The sequence below is a fragment of the Pseudochaenichthys georgianus genome, chromosome 3, assembly GCF_902827115.2.
Source record: "Pseudochaenichthys georgianus chromosome 3, fPseGeo1.2, whole genome shotgun sequence".
NCBI lineage: Eukaryota > Metazoa > Chordata > Actinopteri > Perciformes > Channichthyidae > Pseudochaenichthys > Pseudochaenichthys georgianus.
Genome location: NC_047505.1, coordinates 43027157 through 43051076, shown reverse-complemented (window position 1 = coordinate 43051076; position 23920 = coordinate 43027157).

Here is a 23920-nt window from a genome sequence, read left to right as displayed (position 1 = left end):
GATGTCATGAGATGCCCCTTGCTCTCTCTGCTTGTTGATCATAGTTTTCCATTTCCTTCTATTAATAGCCAAAGGATCTGTTTGTCACCCTACTTGACGGTGTCTAGTTGCCTCTTGGGTGTTATTAATAACACCAGTGAATATAAATATATTGATACATTCCATCTGGTGATGAGAACAGATGACTGACCTAATTCAATCAGACTCCTTTTAAATATCTCTTAATCACATGGTGGGTAAGTGCTCTCTGGTGTATACACGTGTGTGTGTGTGTGTGTGTGTGTGTGTGTGTGTGTGTGTGTGTGTGTGTGTGTGTGTGTGTGTGTGTGTGTGTGTGTGTGTGTGTGTGTGTGTGTGTGTGTGTGTGTGTGTGTGTGTGTGTGTGTGTGTGTGTGTGTGTGTGTGTGTGTGTGTGTGTGTGTGTGTGTGTGTGGTGTGTGTGTGTGTGTGTGTGTGTGTGTGTGTGTGTGTGTGTGATGGTGGGTCGTTGCTATGTTCCTTGGATGAGTATCGCGTACCAGCCGTTTAATTAACTCATACTTATACCCACCAATTACATGTATTAACACATGAGTACCAGTGTTATATACAGATCTGTCATAGTACATAGATAGAATGGGCATTAAGTAATTGAGGTCAACAAGCCTGAGTGATTATGTTTATTTTTGAATTCTGGCATTGAATCATGACATCTTATAATGTTGAAAATGTACCCTGCGCTGGAGACAGAGAACAATGCAGATTTCTCTCACACATTTAATTCCAAAATTCTGTATAACGTTGTCTTCTGGATTATTAATTGTTTATTTCCTTTATAGGTTCATGATAATGTCAAATTTCCACCAACTTTTAAGAGTGCTTTACAACATTATCACATGGACATCTGAGGTGTCACTTATGTAAGACAGTACGATTAAGCTAAACAGGATCAGGCCTTTTTCCTCGAATATTTACACAACACAAACAGCTGTGACCATCGGTGTTAATGGTGCAGGGTCTGTTTTCGTGAAGATGATTATCTCTTCTTATGAGCTTTGGGTGTCGGGGGGGGGGGGGGCATGGGAAGAGGAAAGGAAAGGACAGGCCCTATTAACAAAAGAGGACTATGGCAATACAAATTAATATGCTTACCATGCTTATGAATTCCTATTCCATCCATGTACTTTTAGCAAATTAAAAACGTTTAGTGTGTCAAATTAATTAGTCGCATAAAAAAACGTTCTTGAACATTGACTCTTCTTGAACATTCAAACCACAAGCTATACTAAATATATTACATTACAATTAGACTATTTTCTACCTTTGTTCAAATGTGTCCTATTCCTATGTCTTTATAACCTTCCATGATGTGCTAAGTTGTTCATGTGTCCTGCTTAACAATCAGTGGAGTAACACGAAATGTGTTGACCTTCCCGAGCTGAGATGGATCATCCAACAACAAAGGGGGTTTAATCTCATCCCCATAACTGACTGACAATAAAACAGAAAAAAGTGGACCCTGAGTTTTTATAAATTAGTTTGTCAAAAGACAGTTTAAGGTAACACAAATTGTGATGGCAGGTGTTGTGCTTAGTTGTCTCTGACTTTCTAGCCTTTTGTATAGCATGTGGGGTCAGTGTGAGAAAAAGTTTTTCGAGTGTACTTGTCCATGGACAAGTGAGTTTGGCAATTTACTTGTCCGAATACATTTTTCACTTGTCCAGAATGGACACAAATTGGGGCCACTGGAATCTTCTTCTTCGTCATCGTATTTTACATTTTCCCACGGTTTTTATGACACCGCTAAAGTAAGTGAGCGGTAAGATTTTACTGCATCACACAAAGGGTTGGGTATCGTTTGGATTTTAACGATTCCGGTTCTGCTTTTTGATTCCGGTTATTTTCGACTCTCGGGTTCCAGTTCTTTGAGAGGGTCAAAATAAGTCCCATGACAAACTGGGAGAAAAATATATTTATGAAAACATTAAGTCAAATCTGTATTCCTATTTACAAATCACTTCATACTGTTGAATTTCTTACGGTTATTGAATACAATTATATAAAAATAATGTCTGCATTGTTTAGTTAGTTCTAAGTGCAGTTTGAGAATGTACAATTGGCCCAGTGTCCTCTGATGTTACACTGCAACCTGCCTGTGAGACACAGTCCAACCACACATGTCCAACACATAGGACATAACCTAATAATAATAATAATAATAATAATAATAATAATAATACATTATATTTATAGCCTATAGGCCTAGCGCTTTTCTACAACTCAAAGACGCTTGCACGCATTTATTTACTTTTACACACTTTTTACACACAGCTGGGCAGCTGCTCACTGTTTGTAAAAAATAGAATTTTCATTTCAATAATGTACTTTCTATACCCTGCTTCATAAACAATACTGACATCCCTGTGCTCCTCCGAGTCTGGGGGTCCGGGGATGTGAGGACAGCGCGAGGACACAGACAGGGAGGCTGCTTCACTTCATAAAGGAAATGGCGGTCAATATTAACAACATAGGAGCTAAAACGCTTAATAACCTTCATTACGTGTTAGAGAAAGAACATAAGAAAGTTTGACAAAGATGAGGCTGTTAAACGGGCAGCGGATCTGCTGTGTGTAGAAAGAGAGAGAGAGAGAGAGAGAGACGCTGAGCTGCACCGTGCAGCGATCAGCTGATACGGAGCATAGAGAGAGAGAGCTGCAGTCCGCGGGGCTCGGCCTCGCCTCCTGTCCTCACAACTCTTATTAATCCCGGTACCGGACAATTGTTATCTGTTTCTACTCGGAACCGAGTTTTGCTTCCCAACCCTGTCACTGTGCTACACTTCCCGCTCTGCTCCGCCCGCCCCGTTAACTGTACAGAAAGCGGCGAGATGCATTTCCTTAGGAATCGACAAGCAGAACCGAAACTACATTTCTAAACAAACAATGGCGGACACGGACAATTTGCGAATGAGTTCTGCCTTTTGTAAACTGAATGTATCAGTAATTTGTCAATAAATCAGGCCGAAAAACGTCACTTGTCCGCCGGACAAGTCAATTGAAAGATCTACTTGTCCGATATTGTAAATAACACGTCCCGGACGGTGGGACGTGTACTTTTTCGCACACTGGGGGTACTTGAACACTTATTCACTAGATTAACTCTTGGCTATTGTTCACTATTTAATATAAAGACTAGTTTAAAGAGAGAGAAGGGTACAGGCACAGATTAAGTGTTTAGGTATAAACATAGAAACAGGGAGAGAATAGAGAATGTCAATTCCATTATTTTTTGAATGCTCATTGTCAACTCCATCTCACTACTCTCACACCAGGAACAAGAATAACTCCAGAACAAGATATACATAGTGGTGTAAAGGCGAACTCAGACCACAGCCATATTCATATCCTGCTGTGTCACCCTTGATACAGATGACACCATGACTGAAAGGAAGAAAAACTCAACAATGAGACCAGAATATGGGTAAAACCAGCATCATAATCTGCTGAGTTACTCAGCCATCCAATCCCTTTAGAAATGGGTAGCATCAATAAAATGTAGCAACATATGGAGAGAGCCTCTGAGATGTCAGCACATACTTTAGTAAACAAATATTTTAAAGCATGGCTGAATGAGGTATATAGCTTAAAACAACAGTCAATCATCAGCAAGCTCTCGAACATACTTTTCTTTGGATAGTAGTTTCCAATATGAACAATGAAGGCAGGCACTCATTAGAACATTTAAAATGAGACCTTCCAATAAATTAGAAGGCTTTGTTGTTATGACACAGCGCCACTGTCTTTAAGGGATATTTTAACCTGCTGCATAACAGTCATCCAGAGGTAAGACATGAATTGCTAGATCTGGACAGCAATAGGGTGTCTCAAAGTGAATCCTGTGAGCGGTTATTTATAGTGTCCTGGGTCACTTTCTGTCATACACATGCCTACGCTAAACCGACAGACATTTGAGAAATGGAAGAAATATGAGTTGCAAGGTTTAAAAAAACATGTCAATCCTAATAACAAATTCAGCAGCAAAGCTTGCATTTGAATCTGTATGAGGTTATGTGTGTATTTGCATGTGTGTGTGTTTTCAGATTATGTTTTTTTGGAGAACAGACTGTTCACTCTGTGTGACTCCAGTCAGCGTGCCATTTTCATGAATCATATCACTGACCGAGATACGACATGTTTTTCTACACATACTTGCAAAGAGATTTACATAAAGATATATGAAAGTTATTGTGGACAGATGTTCAGATCAAGAAACTTGCTCCTCTGAGGAAGGGTTCATTTGGGAAAAGCAGCGGCAGTGTTGCATTATACTCTCAACAATTGTTTTGGGTCAAGGTTAAAAAAAAAAAACAGTGCTGATGTGTGCTAATGTTTTAGAGCAGCAGGAACATTATTCATAAATCTACTTTTTGGACATCTTCAAAATGAAAACATCTTCTCAATGCATCATAACCATCAAATTAAAAGTAAGACTTGTATTACAAATCATTAATGTCAGTGATATGGTCTCTAATAATGATTTGTTTTAACAGTGTATAAAGTATAGAAATGCTCATGGAAGCTATGTAAAGAAAGAAAGCATAACATAATTCACTCACTCCTTTTTCTGAATATATGTTTGATTTTTTCACCACAAAATTATAAAATATATCTCAATGCAATGCCACCATTCGTATATCTCTTGGTTATCCATCATACTATTATTCTATTGAAAAGATAAACTGTAACGGTTCAAAAGCGATAAGTGTACAAGGTTTCACAAACGATAAATGACTTGCTCTATTACTTTATATTGAAGATCTTGTGCAATATGCACCATTTTGTGTACGTTTATATTTACAGCTGACGTGTAAGTTCCCAATGTGTGTTTGCGCTTATGTGTCTGTGTGTGAGCTAGATCTATCGTGAAAAGTTCTAGTTTTCAAAGCTGTCATTAATGATCTGGTAGAGGCCACCATTAGCCTCAAAATGAAGGAAAAAGAGGGTCCAGTGGAACATTTACACACACATACACATAAACATACACACACACACACACACACACACACACACACACACACACACACACACACACACACACACACACACACACACACACACACACACACACACACACACACACACACACACACACACACACACACACACACACACACACAACACACCAGCACTTCTACGACTTCCACAAATAGACAGCAAGCGATGATGCTAAGAAAATAAATAAAAACGTGAAGTTATCGGTTTATAAACTAATTGATGCGTCATTTTAATGAATGAATGGGATAGTAAAAGTGCCAAGCTGTGCGTTTAAATAGGACTCAATGCAGTAACAATACCCTCGAGGAACAATAAAGAGATTTAATCTCGGTTTTATCTTTCTGTGTTTGTCAAAGTTAATTCATGTGATTGCCGGTAATGCAGTTACATGTTTGAATAAAAGCTGGAAAGCCACAGAGACCAGTTGAGACAGGATATGTATGGCATTGTTTGGACAAATGCGATTTACATCAATAAAAGGCAGTAAGTCAAGCGGTTCAAGAGGATAACTGCTAACAATACTCTCGAGAAGGAGTCATACATCGCATCAGTTTGTATTTATCTGTCAGCGCGGTCTCTAGAGAGAGAAACGTACACATACACACATGCACCTTGGACAAAAAGCACACAGACAAATACAGAACCAATGCAGATATATACATGTGGCACACACAAACAGTACAGACACTCCATCAGACAAGACACGTACTGTCCACATCAACAATTATTTTGTGTGTGTTTGTGTGTGTGTCTCCTCTCTCCCTGGAGTACTCTCACCTCCTCAACCTGGCTCAACCTTTCCACCTCTGCACATTCCCCTCCAGACTGAAACTAGGTCTCCCTCTTCTTTCTTTTCCTCTCCTCCTCCCACTACTCTGTCTCTTGCTCTTGTTTTCTCCTCTTGTTTTTTTGTTATATAGATATTCTCTCTCTTCTTGTGTATAGAGATACCCCCTCACAGAACCCCAAGTGACCCTGTCCATGACCACTGACCTCAGGGGTAAATGCAAGGTCCCACCTCGCCAGGAAATAAAGACATTAGCTTCTTCCCGCTGTCTGACCCCGCTCACCTCCCTCGCCTTCCCCTCGCCCCTTCCTCCTATCCCTCTCCCTAAATCCCCTTTGTACCACCTCCTGTTCTCTTTTGTTTTTCTTTCTTCAGCCATCTTCCTCAGCACAGTTTTTTGTGACTGTCCTCCTTTTTTACTTGCCCCATCAAATTCTCTATCATGATATTGTTTTAATTTCATTTTCTGGACACTCATTCAGGCAAAGCTAGAAACTAGAAGTGTTGGAAACGTCAAACAATGTAACAGGGCTATTTTAAACACACACAACAACAATATGTTTGTGATTAAAGACAGACATTTACTTTGTCTGTTACTTTGTCTACAATGTAATATGCATGACTCGGCTTAAAACAATGTTGCTAATTTAGTACTCAAAATGTCCATTATGGAGCGTATACTGGAGAATCGGGTCATTATATCAACCTTTGGATGTGTATTTTTCTCTCGGTTGTTCTCTGAGGATCTTGATTGCTGTAAAACTGGAGTCTTTGTTTTCCCCTGAGAGACACACCGTCTGCTCCATATCCTTCCCTTTTTTCAGCACACTTTCTGCTGAAACCTTCTTCGGACTCCTTTGCACTTTTTCTTGTTTTACTAAAGGGCTGAAGAATATATATTATTTTCATCAGCTGCTTTGATTGACTAAGGATCTGGGCTATTATCCTTTTTCTTGTCAATGCTATGAGAAGTCAAAATGACTAATGCAATGACTTTACTGTCATATTACGACAAACCAGATAAGAGCCTCAGTTTTGTGACTTCTAACTTGACAAAGTGCCAATCCAATTCTGTTTAAGACAGGATCTTAGCTTCATAGTCTTACTGCATATACATTCTGTATTTATTATTTAGCCCTTCAGCTATAGCTAACGACAAACTCTAAATGAGTTGGAGGGCAGAATATTCCCCTGAAATTCCCTTTGAAAATAAAAAGTGTTTGCATACAGTTCTGTGAGGCAGCTTGTCTTCTGTGTGTGTGCTTGTGGGTATGGCTCTGTATCTTCTAGTCTCTGCCTGAGCATGAGCTGCTATGGTTTGGTGCCTCTTCATGTGAGTCTGCATCATTAGTGTGTGTTGGTTTTTCATCCACAAAGTGAAAAAGAAAAACGTTCCCATGAGATTACTGTTCTTCTCTCCCTCAATCCCTTGTTCCCGAGAGAAGGAGAAAGGCAGGAAACATTTGTCTGGTGCAGTTGTTCACAGCAGTAATACAAGTCAAGCATGTCACCTGCGTGTAGCGCTGTGCTTAATGCATATTCATAACTTCTTCCCATCTCAGGATATAGAGCAGACAGAAAACAGCGCACATACCTTGTCTCTTCTTTAACTCCTCTTCTCTACTCTAGATACCGCTCACTTACCTCTGAGATGTTTGTTTGAACTTTGCAGGAAGCAGGAAATATCTACTTTGGCTACTACAGGAAAGAAAGTAAATCCTGGGCAGTGAGTTGAAAGGGGAAAAACATTGTTGAGCAAAATACAATGATATCATTATTCTTAATGCCTAATTGTTCAGCTTATTTTTAACCACCACCTACAGTAGTGTTTCAGTGACTGAATATCAGAAACTGCAAAGGCCTATCCCTTCTCACCAAACATTTATGCAGATAGCAGCAGCTTTGCCCTTGGCCTATTGTCTTCGTAAAGCTCCAAACTGTCACTGTGCCTTCTGGCTGTTATAAAACCCACATTTTTCATTTCAATGTTTTGTTTCTCCAAGTTTGTGGTGCAGCCCTTATGTGTTTCTCCCAGGCAGTGTAAAGGTAAAATGCTGCTTAAAGGCCCAGAAGGCATGTCCGTTGAAATAGATCATTGTGCAATGTATCCTTGTGCCATACTGGCAATTTCAGGAGGATGAGCTGAAGTGTCAAGAGAGTTCGACACTGGAACATTTTATAGCCTTCCTGAGAGGTGGGCAAACATGTAAACGGTGTAGGAAGAAAGCAAATCAAAATGTAAAGTTGCTATATGTATGGCAATCTTGCTTTTTAATGCATTACTCTCAGATAAAAGTATTTGAATGCATTGAGCTACAGACCTTCTCTATGTACTGTAACATACAGTCAACCGGCAAAAATGCATAGTACTGTATGAAAGAAACTTGTCCGAAAAGTATTACCTTGTTTATTAACATTGCCTTCATGAGGAAAGTTAGCAAAAGCCAAAATCATTATTTGCTAAGTCAATATTGTTGTTGTTTTTGTTGAATTTCAAAACCTTTATATCAGGAATTTCTTCATAAACTGTTATTATGACACGTGCAAAACAGCCCGTCGTGGCTGTCTATACAAACATACTATGCAGAAGTTGGTGTGGCGTTGATTCTTTAATGTAATGTATCTTGTTTTCATTAATGTACAATTTTTTGTGTTTAAGTCAGAGCTATAAAATAATGTGATATAATGCTTTCCACTCCGAGGCTCAGCACCATGAACAGATGGATGTTATCTGAGTGTGGTTAGTGACGGTTTTTCTCTGGTGTGTATTGCAGAGATGGTAGTTTAGTTAACTAATTTCTTCTTCTTTGCTTTGTCTTTAAGTTGCATGCATAAGCACTTTTAAGCGTTTGAGTCACTGTGAGCTATAGTATATGTAGGCTTTTTAAAAGGAGTGTTAGCAGTAATTGTAAGTCATGTATTTGATATGCGTCAACTTTTTTTGATGTGGACATCCTTTTTAAATGAGATTAATATGTATGCTACTCTGCTGATGGTTGTCCAAACATCAAGTAGATAGGAATAGATAGTAACTTACACTGCCCATAGAAACACACCTTACGTATTTGTATAAAAAAAACACAATCTGTATTTATACTATTTATGTATTGTCTACGAAATGGTGGTATGGTGAGGTCATGTTTGCAGGGGAGTTTTCTAGCTGTGTGTATGATTCGGTTTAGTTTACAACAGATGGGCCTACTGTGACCCACAGGCAAATACATGTACAGTAGCCCCCTACCCCTACCCTCAAACACACATCCACAAATACACACACACAAACAATGACTGCAGACTTTCTGGTACCTTTCATACAACTTTGATGATCAGGGTTTTATTGTCTTGTTAACAGTATGTTGTTGGGATACATCCTACAAATACAGAGATATTTACATTAATTAAAACTCTTTGTGGTTAGATAATGCTAATACAATAAATTGATGGTAGTAACCTGGAAAAGGCAGCCTATACCAATCCTGTACATTGTTACTCAGGTGATAAAGTGACTATGGTAGTAGAGTACATTACAATATTGATACAGCACAGATACTCAGTTGCACTTAGACTCAGTAATGTAGGGCACCAAAAGCATATGTTTCCATCCTCAAGGCGTAACGGCCCAGCCACACGGCGGAGTGCGTTGAAGCTTCAATGCTTCTGCCCATTCACTTTGAATGGGGTGACGTCACGCTTTGCCGAACTGCATTGTGGCTCCTTCGCTTTGCTCGCGTTAAAAGTTGAGCAATGTTCAACTTTTGAAGCTTCGACGGAAGCGTCAGCCAATCAAATCATATGCCAGTACAAGCTCTAGCCAATCAAACCACGTGCTTGTGTGTCCGGGGCAGGGGGAGATTCATGTGATTGGTTGTTGGTCGAGTTTCAGACACGCCTGCCGGCAAGCTTCAACGCACACCGCCCTGTGGACGCTGCGTAAGGCGATAGCGAGACTCTGGCAGTTTAGCACCATTGAACTAGAGGTCCTGTGTATTACTCCAGAGACTTGGAAAAAATCGCCGTGTGGCTTTAGGTGTCATGTTTAAGACATTTGTGTGGACACATTCATAGTCCATGGACCCCAGGGGAAAATGATGTCCACACAGTTACTCTGACGATTACCACTAAGGGTCACATTGGTCAACAGGGATAAGAAATAGAGAGATAGAAGCTAAGAACAAAGCGGATAATGAGGAGTTGAGAAGAAGGGGAAAGAGAAAGGAAAGAAGTGATCAGAGTTTGAGAAACTGAAAGAAAAGGGGGATAAGATGGATGCACAGGGGAAAAGGGACAGGGATAGGGGACAGGGTCGTGTTAAGGTGAGGGATAAGAGGGGCCAACAATAGAGGATGATAAAAGATGAAGAGAAGAAGAAGAGAGATGATAGGATTTAAAAAGGAGATTTGAGTGGAGGGGAAACGAGGGAAAGAAATTAGTGAAATTGAATCAAAAGAGCAAAAGGGAGAACATTGTTAGCGAGGAGAAAAAAGAAGAAAGACAACTGATAAAAAGATAAGCAGAGAAATATGTTTGACTTTATGTTTAATCTTTGCCCGTAACAAAGTGTGATAAAGCCAAACAATATGAAACACTGTTTATATTATATCATTGCAATACACTCATTTTAATGTACGCTACTACAGGCATTTTTAAACTGAGCCTACATTATTATAAATGTAGAAATATTTAATAAAATCTTCATTTGTTTATTGAATCATTTATTTTGTCAACATGTTTTAGCCATCATAAAGATAGACTTGTTTGGTTGGCAAAGTTGATCATACTTCAAACAATCATTCACTGACCTCCTGGGCCCTGCATGGATAATTATTGGTTTGATTTATTCTGTTTATTCAGTATTTTATTCACAATGTAAGAGACAAAAAGAGCTATTTTGCAGTTTTGCTCCTGCACTCTCACTCATAAACTCACAGCTTTTCTTTTCTTGCTGTCTTTCTCTCTCAGAATTTGTCTTCTCCCTTCTTTCATCTGCGCTGCCCTGTCTGCCCTCAGTGGCAAACCTCTGCTTATTAGAGAAAGAAAGAGAAACAGAGACTGATGAAGAGAGAAGGAGAAAGAAAAATAAAGCACATTTTGCTTGTCAGGATTTGTTTGTGTGTGTGTGTGTGTGTGTGTGTGTGTGTGTGTGTGTGTGTGTGTGTGTGTGTGTGTGTGTGTGTGTGTGTGTGTGTGTGAGAGGAAGAGTAAGAGAGAGAGATTTGTGCTTATCAGACAGGAAGTGGATCTCTTACAATAGCATTCTGACGTTTCCTCTTCTCTAATGTGGAAAACTGTTAAGATTCCTATTCCAGATACCACACACACACACACGCACGCACACGTCACAGCGGTGCAGATAAGATGCAGCTGCTGTGTTGTAGACAGAATTACTGAGTCAGCCATATGTATTCACAGACTTAAGACAATCACTAATTCACACTAACACAAAGGCGCACACAGACCCACAAACGTACACAATCCTACATGAGGCTTACATACCTCACATACAGTTTGATATTTGCTATTCAGTTGATGCTGCAAATACACACACAATGCACAGAGAGGGGGGAATAAACTGACATAAATACATTTGGTTTGAAGAAGATGGTTTAAATGATGACGGCAAAATAATAGGAAACAGGCAAAGGGATATAAAAAAAAAACAGGCACAAGTACAATTCTTGATTCGTCTGACTGCAATTTGCTTTTACAAATTGAATCCTGATTAAACCTGTATCTATTTCAGTTCAACCTCAGGATGTAAGATCTGAATTCTTTCTTTCTTGGAGAAAATTGTCAGATATACAGGCAGTGATGCGCAGTGTTGGGTGTAACGCGTTACAAAAGTAACGGAGTTACAGTAATATATTACTTTTTGCTGTAACGAAGTAATGTAACGCATTACTAATGAAATGTGGGTAATATATTACCCGTTATAATGCTCAGTAACGCAGTTACAACACATTTTAACCCGAAATTAAATGGTGTTTTGTTTTTTAAGAATGTACTACTAACATAGCGAGACATTCCGACACCCGAGACAAATTGTGCGCGTAGATTAGTAAACCTAGTGTGTTTACCTTTCAGGTTTCGCGTAGGGATCTTTGGGGCAGTTGAATGTTATGCACCCTCTATTCAAAAAAGAGAACGGAGCGAAAAATACAAACAACAAATTGTGTCAGGTGCGCGTGATCTGCTCCGCTGCGCGTGCATCATTTCCAAAGTGCTTCCACAGCAGTGACACACTGGATAATCAATTATACAAAAATGGTTAAAGTCACTAAACGCCAGCAACACTGCATCTACTGCAGACCGTAGCAACAGGTCAGATGGGGACATCACGTTGCCCTCCGCTGTGGACACTAGCTTACTCCCGCCTGACTCGCCGCCCTCGCCCCCGGAGCAGCAGTCTTCGTCTCCCCAAACTACGCCGCCCCTCTGCGGCCCGCAGGTGCCAGGATACCACGGCAAACCAGAGCCTGCCCAGGTATATCTAAACAAGTACCCGTCTGTACAGTGGGGTAAGGCGGTCATCTTGCAGCTCGTGGTATAAAAATAGACAATGGCTAGAATATTCATGTGAAAATAGTGCCATATTCTGCCATGCCTGTAGAAATGTTGGGTCAAAAATAATGCATACAATAGCACAGATGCCTTCACCACGAATGGCTACAAAAAGATCTCATATCCCAAGCTTATCAACAAGCTAATGTTGCAGCTGACATGTCAACCTCACATGATGATGCAATACCAGTTTTCAAGCACAGTAAATATTCTCTTCCCAGAGTATATGATGGGACCAAAGTGATGATTTAGTACATGGTTTTAATAATACTTTTGCTTTTCAATGTTTGCCATTTCAAACCATGAGCTGGTTTAAATCATATTTGCCTTGATGTACAATATGTTCTCATTTGTTTTATCAGTACAGTTTTGAAGCTTTTATGCAAAAACAGTCTTTGCCATAGTCCACTTTGGAATATATGAAATATTTGAGGATTGCACTTTTAACACACTTGAAATGTTTTCACTTGCTTGGTTTCAAAACATAACAAATGCCATCATCTGTTCATTGGGGACCATCAATGCTATTTTTCATTGCTGTTGCCGGCCACTATTGCTCATGAAAACCTACTACTGCTGCGCCCCCTGTAACCTCAGAGGCACCATGAGTCATTTTGTTCTGGAACCGGGCCTGCACACGGCCATATACTAAACTAAATACAGAGCCCATTCCGTGTCCTGTTATTGTTTACTTCCTCTCTGCCTTCTTCTGGTGATTTATCTGACGTCCAGCGCTCCGTCTTTTAACCTCTTTTCCTTTCTCTTTCTGGATCCTCCTTAGCAACCTTCATTATAGTCCTTGACAGTGGTCTGTATGACTGTATTAACAACGTGTCACATGTTAAGCATTTACAATCAGAATTGAGTATTCACCTAAGCCGTGTAATAAAAGTTTTTAGTAGCTTTAAGGGCCTACACAGTTGTTATGCTATACCACATCGCCCTTAACTGGATTTATAATGAGCTGCACTAAACTACATTTTAGCATTTAAAATACCTAGCCATTATTTTGCGGTTATTTTGGTGAAAGTAACTAAAAAGTAGTGTAACTCATTACATTTCAGAGACAGTAATATTGTAATGTAACGTATTACTTTCAAAAGACAGTAATAAGTAATATGTAATATATTACGTTTTGGAAGTAACTTGCCCAACACTGGTGATGCGTAATCTGTCCGATATGTTGAGTTTATTAAATATGAGGAATCAGAATGGCTTATACACTGGATTTCTATCATCTCCAGCTCAACAATTCGAACTGAACAATCATTGTAGACCTTTCACTTTTAAAACATTAATATTAGAATAATGATACAAAGTCATTTTTATATATATTTTTATTAGTGCTGTCAAAATTATCGCGTTAACGGCGGTAATTAATTTTTTGAATTAATTGCGTTAAAATATTTAACGCATTTAACGCATGTGCAGAATGGCTCGCCCCATACGTGCCACCAGTGGCAGCGCCAGGGTATGGCTGGGGTAGGCTACACCCATACCAAGAAATGGCTTAGCCCCACCATGAAAAATGATGTTAAAGTAAGCAAAATAAAGTCTGCCAACTCGCGCGGAGTAAATTGCACAGACAGCAGTTAGTAAGATTGATTTCAGTAGCCACGGTTTTGAAAACTTTTGTCACGGAGTGATCGTCTTCTCAATAGAACATCTTTGATAACGGCGTGGTGTTGTTGCAGGAAGTCCCGACGGAGAATACTCTTGCTGTAGTACAGGGCAGAGCCATATAATAGTAATAATATGGCTCTGGTACAGGGGTGCACATAACTGGTACGGAGGTTATGTGCGTAATCTGAAATGCGTACCGTCACTTGTGTCACAAAGCGCATTTGCGTACCGACGTACTTGTGAAGCTTTTCCAGAAGGCGGTTAGATCACCGGACGATAGAGTCGGTCTCCGTGTGCACAAACAGGGCTGCTGTTAACGTCGGTCTGTACAACGGAACTGTGCCAAAACTATGCCAACCGGCTGCGGAGGGAGACTCCCCCCTTCACTGGAGACATGCGCTAAAACAGCTGATCACAACGTTCACACTCTGTGGTCACGAAGTACTCCACTAGCCCCCCCCCCCCCCCCCCCTCTGTCGACTTTCCTGAAGTACTCCACTAGCCCCCCCCCCTCTGTCGACTTTCCTGAAGTACTCCCCCGTTGATAGAAATCAACACGTAATGAATTAAGACCCCACGGTTTGATGATTGATAGGTGTGTGGGTTGTCTTTCATTTTGACATGCAGAAAAATGTTATAATAAACATAGATACTGTATGTTAAATGGATATATCCGCCTTCTTTCATTTATCTTTCCATTCCCACAACAATATACATAAATAAATGGCATATTTTGGACATAGTTCGAATGGTGATTAATCATGATTAATGAATTTTTAAGCTGTGATTAATCTGATTAAATATTGTAATCGTTTGACAGCCCTAATATATATATTTCAAATGTACCCACCATTTTTGTTGATGTTCATAACAGGAAAAAAAGTTCCATACCATACAGTTTGACAGGAGTGCCCTGGTTTCTGGTAGATAAAGACATTAGTTATTTTAGACTACTTTGTAAACTAGAAAAAAAGTTCAGAAATAGTGATCCACACTGGGTGAGTGTAGATGAAAAGTGGATTATGGTAATGTAGGAGTGTGCACCCTACATCCAACCTGGCTCCAACAATTACACCACCGAAATGCTACGCTAATTACAGAAGGTGCTGCTCTCGCCTGTAGGTTGTTGTCCTCTGCTTCCTCTAGGTAGGCCTTTTGCTTTGTAATGTATGTGTGATCAGGCCGCCACAGTTAACACTAAAACATGAACTCATTCAAGTCCTTAGACTATATTCTCGACAGCTTTAACTTATTTTTGTCTCCTTTTTTACTTTTCTAATTGTCCTACCCCTTTAGCTGCTCCCTCTTGCCAGGCAGAAATGCAGTTTACCTAACATCAAACAATACAGGTCAGCAACAGCTTTTCAGCAGCCATCGAATCTAAATAGTGTTTCGTAGTTCTCCTTGTTTTTCATCCATTTTCATACTGCTTTCTACAAATGTCAGAGTTGTTTCTTTCTTGTTGATTATAAATGTAAAAGAATAACTTTAAAGAATATAAATATATTATTTTATTCATGAATGCAATAGAACTAAACATTTAATGAATGGTGAATGAATGAACAAGAAAATCTACCTCGAATAGCCGAGAAAAGCTTGAATTGAGCGGTGTTCCCCTGTACTCATAATGAAAGAGAGATCAGATTTGTAGATGTACCACAGAGGGGTCGACTATTGTCTGACTGATGAACAAACAGGCGGGCCATCCCCTAATCCCAGTTGGAGTTTACACACATACACACACAGTCAAATCCCACTGTGTGTGTGAACAAACAGAGGATGAAAGGCAAGACAGCAAGGGGAAGAGCACATATAAAGAGCTGCTGTTTTATTAATGAACCTGGAAACAGGCTTGGGATTCTCAGATTGTGTGTGTGTGTGTGTGTGTGTGTGTGTGTGTGTGTGTGTGTGTGTGTGTGTGTGTGTGTGTGTGTGTGTGTGTGTGTGTGTGTGTGTGTGTGTGTGTGTGTGTGTGTGTGTGTGTGTGTGTGTGTGTGTGTTTGTGCAAAAGAGAGAGAGAGAGAAGGGAAAGAGTGTGTGTGTGTGTTTGTGCAAAAGAGAGAGAGAGAAGGGAAAGAGTGTGTGTGTGTGTGTGTGTGTGTGTGTGTGTGTGTGTGTGTGTGTGTGTGTGTGTGTGTGTGTGTGTGTGTGTGTGTGTGTGTGTGTGTGTGTGTGTGTGTGTGTGTGTGTGTGTGTGTGTGTGTGTGTGTGTGTGTGTGTGTGTGTGTGTGTGTGTGTGGTTATGGTTATGCACCCACATAACAACAGAAACCGGGGTGGGTGCCTGGACTGTACACACACACACACACACACACTCACTCACTCACTCACTCACTCACTCACTCACTCACTCACTCACTCACTCACTCACTCACTCACTCACTCACTCACTCACTCACATGGTCTCTAATAAATTCACCCTAATTCATTCTCTCTTTTCTCTGGGGAAAAGCCAGCAGTTTGCCTGATCCAAGGAAGCTTCACGTTACCTTCCCTAAATAATTGATGCTTTCTCTCTCTCTGAGTTGCACTCACTTGCTCTCTCTTTCTGCTCTCTGTGTATCTGTCTGTTCCTCTTTTTCCTTCCGTCTGGTCCATTTTTTTCTGTCTTTTTTCGTCCGTTTCTATTTCTGTTTTTCTTATGTCTGTCTTTCCTCCTCTCGTGACTCACTGATTATTGTGATTTCATTGAAATAAACATGCACAGCTATGAAAATATTGCAACATTTAAAAAAATTGCCTCTGGAGATAAAAGTTGTATACATTTGTTTTTCCAGGTGTGTGTGTGTGTATGTGTGTTTCCCTTAAGAATTAAAACCACTGAAAAGTGGTGGCATGTAGATGCACATTCTGCGTGAAAATTATTTTGTGTATTTGCATGTGTTTCTATGTGTGTCTGCGGTTAGGCATGTGTTGGTTAAGGTTAGGATACGTCTCCAGGAAATGCATGTACGTCAATGTAATGTCCCCTGAAGTGGTGTGTGTGTGTGTGTGTGTGTGTGTGTGTGTGTGTGTGTGTGTGTGTGTGTGTGTGTGTGTGTGTGTGTGTGTGTGTGTGTGTGTGTGTGTGTGTGTGTGTGTGTGTGTGTGTGTGTGTGTGTGTGTGTGTGTGTGTGTGTGTGTGTGTGTGTGTGTGTGTGTGTGTGTGTGTGTGTGTGTGTGTGTGTGTGTGTGTGTGTGTGTGTGTGTGTGTGTGTGTGTGTGTAGGGACCATCTTCCCCCACTACCACCGGGATGCGACCCCACTAACCAGGGGGTTAAGTGCTCCTTCTCTCTTTCCCTACCATTCATCGGGTCCCCCTCTCTCCCACTCTGACATGCTATTCCCATTTCTATATGTATTATCATTGCATTTTGTTCTGACTTGTTTTTCTATGTTTTTGCTGAGGGTTGCCAGTGGAATTCAGTTGCTTGAACCAGGCAATATGGAATTTCAAATCATTTAACTTTATATTTATGGTATCATTGCTTTCTGTTTGTCTGTTAAACAGCTTACTTTTTGAACAATTTTTGATGGATCAATAGTTCTCTATGACACAAACACATGATCTCTATGATCAAAGCCTCAAGCTCCTTCCTTTAGCATACATTGCTAGTAAAATTAAATAGTCTAAGGGGTGCCATTTACTGTATGTTATTACTTTTTAAGTTGTTAAGATGCAGGCATAGTTTAATGAAAGATTGATCAAATCAAACATTTCTCTAAGATGCTTTATTAAAAGCAGATGCTATTTCCTTTATTAACCTTTAATAAGGTTTATTAACTACATTTGTTTCTTAAAGAAAAGAAGGATTCAGTGCTGTTGGAGAAACTTCTCTGCTTTACCTCAATTTCATTCCATGTTATATTTTAGAGTGAAATATGTGTTGTAGCAAGCACTAGTGAAATCCAAATCAGCACACTGTACTGTACTGTGTGCGTGTGTGTGTGCGTGACACCATGTTTTCCTGCTGGTTCTTCTAAAGACTGGAGAGACTGTGGGAGTCAAGAGTCCCTAATCCTTGCCATCAGAGACTTCTTGACACACACATACACAAACTAACACACACACATTGTTATCAGCTAGCCCAGTGAACCATAATTGTGTGTGTGTGTGTGTGTGTGTGTGTGTGTGTGTGTGTGTGTGTGTGTGTGTGTGTGTGTGTGTGTGTGTGTGTGTGTGTGTGTGTGTGTGTGTGTGTGTGTGTGTGTGTGTGTGTGTGTGTGGTGTGTGTGTGTGTGTGTGTGTGTGTGTGTGTGTGTGTGTGTGTGTGTGTGTGTGTGTGTGTGTGTGTGTGTGTGTGTGTGTGTGTGTGTGTGTGTGTGTGTGTGCTCATGAGGGGATACCAGTCCTCCCATGACGGAGGTAATCCTGTTCAGTGGCAGGTCTGAATATCCCAACTGGTGTGTGTGTGTTTGTGTGTATCTCTCTGGGTATCCCATAGCAGCAGGTCATAGAGCCCAAATCTACTGTCTGCGTTCTACCTGCCACCAGGCTTGGAATTTCGTAATGTTAGGGGCAAGCCCAGCTAGAAATGTTTGGTTCTAAAAACATTCTGACAATGTTACCATTCACTGTTCGAGGAATGTTTTCAGCGGGAAGTTTTCTTTTGGTTCCCAGAATGTTCTTCTGAAAGGTAGGATAACGTTCTCTAAAAACAAATATTTTGTGATGACCTTCTTCAAATGTTTTTGATAACCTTAAGATGTTTGTGATAACATTGTTCGAACATTATGCCCTACTATTCTTAAAACGTTTTCAGCTGCAAGTGTTTTTGTTGTTCCCAGAATGTTCTTCTGAGCTAGTACAAGTCACTGTCGGTGTCACATGTACTGGAGGGGACCCAGAATCAGACTCGGAATCAGCTGGTGAAAGTAACATTTGTTTATTAGAAAAAGGGAAATGGGAGTGGAGGTTGGTTATGGCGGCAGTGGGAAACAGTTGTTCCAGGGTGGAAAGGCCTGGGCCCTTTCTCATTTCATCAAATCCCCCTCCTCGACTCCTCGGTCCTCCGGTAGTGACCCGGAAATGAATTTCAGCGCGCCATGTTGAAGGACATCTCATTTCTCTAAATGCACTTCGAGGACCGAGGATCGAGCGTCGAGGAGGCTCTCTGGAGGAGCTATAACCGAGGATACACTGATGGGTCCTCCACGGCTCCTTCGTGGATGCATTTCCGGCAACAGAGATGTTTCAAAGAGTCGTGACGCACGGCCGGACTTATCTCAGCCAATGACAGCTCTGCATGCATCCCCTGGATATTATTTTATTAACTGCTTTCATCGCGACGTGATGTTTACAGTGAGAACAGCTGTGAGGTCCGTGCAGAAAGCAGAGCGGTGTGTATAATATATATCACTCCGTATAACAGGCCTACTCTCTTTATTTGCTTTAGTTTAGTAGATATCTGCAAACAAAGAGTCGATATTTTTCTAAAACCATTTAGTGCTTCACATAATAAAATACACAACGGCTGTAGCCTGTTTTAGGAGCTGGATGTGCGTGTGTGTGGTGTAGGTGTGTGTGGTACAGTGTGTGCGTAGATGCAGCGGACAGACAGGTCTCAGTTGGTTTGGTGTCCTCTGCTTACTTTTAATACTTGTAAATAAAACTTTTGGCCCGTAATTTATTTTCCTCATTGTAGCGACGAGAGGGGGGGGGATATATCCAGTCTCTGATAGTGTTACATTATTATGAGAGTGCTCCGTTTGATTCTGAAATTGTATATATTTATATAAATATATACATATATATGTGTGTGTGTGTGTCCCCGAATCTGTAGCCTGTTATTGTCTCATTATACCGCACTGTGAATGAATCAAAGTAAATATATAAGTCATCATGAACACATCTGTCCATCAGACAGAGGACTGCTGTGCATCCTGTCATCATTAATGGACGTCTCTTTAAAATGACCGCTCAGAGGAGAGGAGTTCTCTAACCGCCTGCTGCTTCCCCTCCTCTCTCCTCGGTTTCCCTCCTCGGCTCCTCCGCTCGCATCTCCTGTGGGCAGGACTAAGTCGAGGATAGGAGTCGAGGAGGGGAGTGAGAGAAATGAGAAAGGGCCCTGGCTGGTCTTGGGAGTGTGGTAGGCCATGCAAATGAGTGTGAGGCAAAAGCAGGCAAAGAATATACTGGCAAAAAGCTAGAGCGGCACGCAACAATCCGGCAGGGAATGACTGCAGGCTGCAGGCTTTCATAGTGTGGCTGATGAGCAGGTTGCAGGTGTGGTTGATTGGAGATTGCTCCCAGCCGTGTAGAGCAGACCAGCAGGCAGGTGGGGAGAGAGAGAGACACATAGTAGAAACAAACACTTGTTTGGCCTTTGGTGTCACACGTTTTTTTAGGGCACAAAGGCCACATGCCAGGGCAAAATGTGGATGTGGAGCTTACAAATAAATAACTTTACTTTCTGATAAGAAAAACACACAAATTACATGGAAAACAAATCACTTTTTTAATATCAATAATGTCAAACATTATAATCATATAGGCCTATGGCTTCTTAGTATTACCGTATATAAAATGAAATACTCTACTTTGAATAATTAAATGTTTGGTATGTTTACCATCTACTACTTCTCCCATTCACAAATTCCGAAATCAAATCAACAAATCTAACATTCTATTAATATGTATCAAATATATTCAATTTCAGAGCAGAAGAAACAGCCTTCAAGGGTCAAACTCTGCACATACATCATTCAGCAGTGCACAGTGAAGCTCTAACATTCAACTGTATGAACTTTGAAATGCAAAATTGTGTGTGTGTGTGTGTGTGTGTGTACGAGAGTCTCGTTTTCAACTCGAGCGCCAAATTCGCGTGACGCGTTCTCATGGTAGCCAATCAGCAGTGAAGATCTCAGCCACTGACGTTGAATCAGAAAACCAAAACATCAGCCGTTAGCTGTTAGCACACAGAGCTCACAGCTCCTCATATCTGTTCAGAAACTGGATAAAAGTTAAACAAGTACAAACCACAGACTGTCTGTGTCATGGTGAATACAGTCACTGCTTTATTTCTGTCTTTAGGACGTTGTTGTGGGTTTGGACAGAGCAGCTACAGGTTAGTTTATCCTGATCGATCCGATCTCCATTTAGAAAACACGCATTTTAAAATGAATGAATGAGCTCCCCATTGACATCAGGACAGCAGATAGCTTGCACATCTTCCGGCGTAGACTGAAAACTCATCTCTTTCGACTCCACCTCGAGCGATAGAATTACTAACTGCTAAGAACTGCTAACAGAGCACTTATATACTAATAAAGGACTGGCTTATCTATAGCCAGTTGAGTAGCACTTGAAATGTTTGGCTCTATGAAACCTGATGTACTTATATGATTCTGTTTTCTTCAAGGTTGTGTCTTCCTGGTCGAATGTACTTATTGTAAGTCACTTTGGATAAAAGCGTCAGCTAAATGCAATGTAATGTAATGTTAAAAGGTTTTTCGCCTGCCATTTTGTCTGCACACTTGTCAAAGCATTAATTCATGGTTTTTACTAACTGTTATCAGTATTTAGTTACTTCGGCATCATTTTGAAACGTGTATTACAATTAAATCACAGTAAAATGTGTTAATTTTGTTGTAGTTGGTTTCTACCACAGTATAGAAAGGCAAAGTCCCTCCCCTTCCGGGGGAGCTCCATGAGACCGTATTTCGGAAAAATTATGTATTGAAGTCAATGGAGAGAGAAAGATTATCTTTCGATCCCGTTTGAATTGTGCCACGAATGACACATATGATGTTTGTCAATTTTAAAGATAATTTTGCAAGTCAAAAAAATTAAAACGTGTCGTAAAACTGTGAAGTTACACATTTTTTTGTGTGAAACCGCTGAGTGAACTACAGGTCTCTTGGTCTCGCACAATACGCGTCACCATCACAAATATGGCCGTCACGTTAGCAAATGTCACCTGTTTCTTTCAGAATGAGAATAAAAGTATAAAACGAGGTGACTACAAGTCTGGACACGTTGAGAGCTGTACATACACGAAAGGGGAGTTATTCGGTTCTGTAAGAGCAGCGGGACCGGCTTTACAAGATGTTGGTGAGTAATATGAGTGCAATGTGTAACGTTAATGTCAGCTAGCTAACATTAGCTAACAAGGTACACTAACGTGTTTTGTTTCAGTAACTAGTGTTCTCCTTTAGAACTTCGTGGTCTGTGTGTGCTGTGGATAACATTAGTGTTCACAAGAACAAGGTATACTCCCGTGTTTTGTTTTAGTTGCTCTTCAGATTGAAGCGGCCAGTTTTATATCGACTATACTGTATGTGTGATCTCCTTTTACATCTCGTTGTGTCATTTGAGTTTATTTGCTGTGTGTAGATTCAAGGGTTTTGGTTATCTTGTCAATTTGTTTGGTTATCCAGGCACAGCTGTGCGTGACTCCCTCGGGTACACTGGTATGTGTTTTCCTAATGTAGAGAGCATTGATTAATTAATAAACTACACACTGAGTCTAGATCCTGACCAAATCCTTTTTTATTGTTGATCAAATGTTTTTCAAAAATGTATTCATACACATTTAGAAAAATACAATGTACAATCACAACCAGTACAACACACATTACAAAAAATACAGAAAAAACAAACAATAACAACAATCAGACAAAACTATGGAAAAATAACCCCTCCCATCCCCAGATCCGGACCATCCTTGTATTATTGCTCATTCAATCTATTATAGCATGCTAACAAACATGGTACTTTCTTTATTTGTACAGATCTCCATGGGAGGCGATGGCGCGATGCAGAGCGCTGTCTGTGATTGTGCACGGGGGATGTACAAATGCAGCCACGCTGCAGCATTGGCAATATGTGCCATGTGGCAGATCAGCTCCACAGATGTTGAGTGCCAGTGGAGGAAGCCTGGCACTTCCAAAGTAGTCCAGCCGGTGTCTCAACTTTACCAACAGTGAGAGGAGACATACAACCCACTGGCCAGAGACATCGCCACTCAGGATGTAGACTGGTTCAGGTCTGCACTGAGGGGCGCACAGTGTGGCATGGCATGGCTTTTGTCACCTGAGCCAGAGCCGCGGCCTCAACATCAAGCAGCAAGCTGCCATCCAGACAGCCACTGGAGGACAGCGGACAAAGTGGCAGTTACACAGGCGGGGCAGGTTGACAGCCAGCAAGTTTGGTTCTGTGCTGCGGTCGGGACTTTCATCCACTCCATGCGCGTCCCTCATGAAGAGGGTGCTCGGGGGGTACAACTTGGACGGAGTCATGGCTGTCAACTGGGGGGTTGTAAACGAGGCCGAAGGCTTTTGTGCAGGCCTATCAGGAGACAGTGTTCGAGTCTGGTCTCTTTGTGAGTGAGTCGGTGTTTTGGGAGCATCCCCCGATGGACTTGTGCAGCCATCTGCCCTGCTGGAGGTGAAGTGTCCACCATCATTATACATGATGGTGTATATAGGATATATATATATATATATTTGTATACATATCTGTAAATTGTATAATTTTATTTGATTTAAAAGTATTTTTGATCTCTGTCTATAAACACAAACTGAGTAAGATTGACAATAAAGTTGACTTTGAAAAATATATATATTCTTTATGAAAATAGTTGACTGTTGGAGAAATGAATCCAAATGAAACGTTGGACTGAACTACAACTACGCCTTTAAATCTCTACGGACTGTTTTTCAGTGGGATGGCAAGTTCCTATCTTTAAACATTTATTAGTTTTTTCTCAGAACAGATTTGATTTTCTGAAGTTAATTTAACTTAACCATGTAAGGTCATTATTAAAAAGGTACAATCAATTTGTTTAGGGTTGAAACGATTGGCTCTTTGAAACCTGATGTTCTTATATGATTCTGTTTTCTTCAAGGTTGTGTCTTCCTGGTCGAATGTACTTATTGTAAGTCGCTTTGGATAAAAGCGTCAGCTAAATGCAATGTAATGGTTGAATAAAATAATGA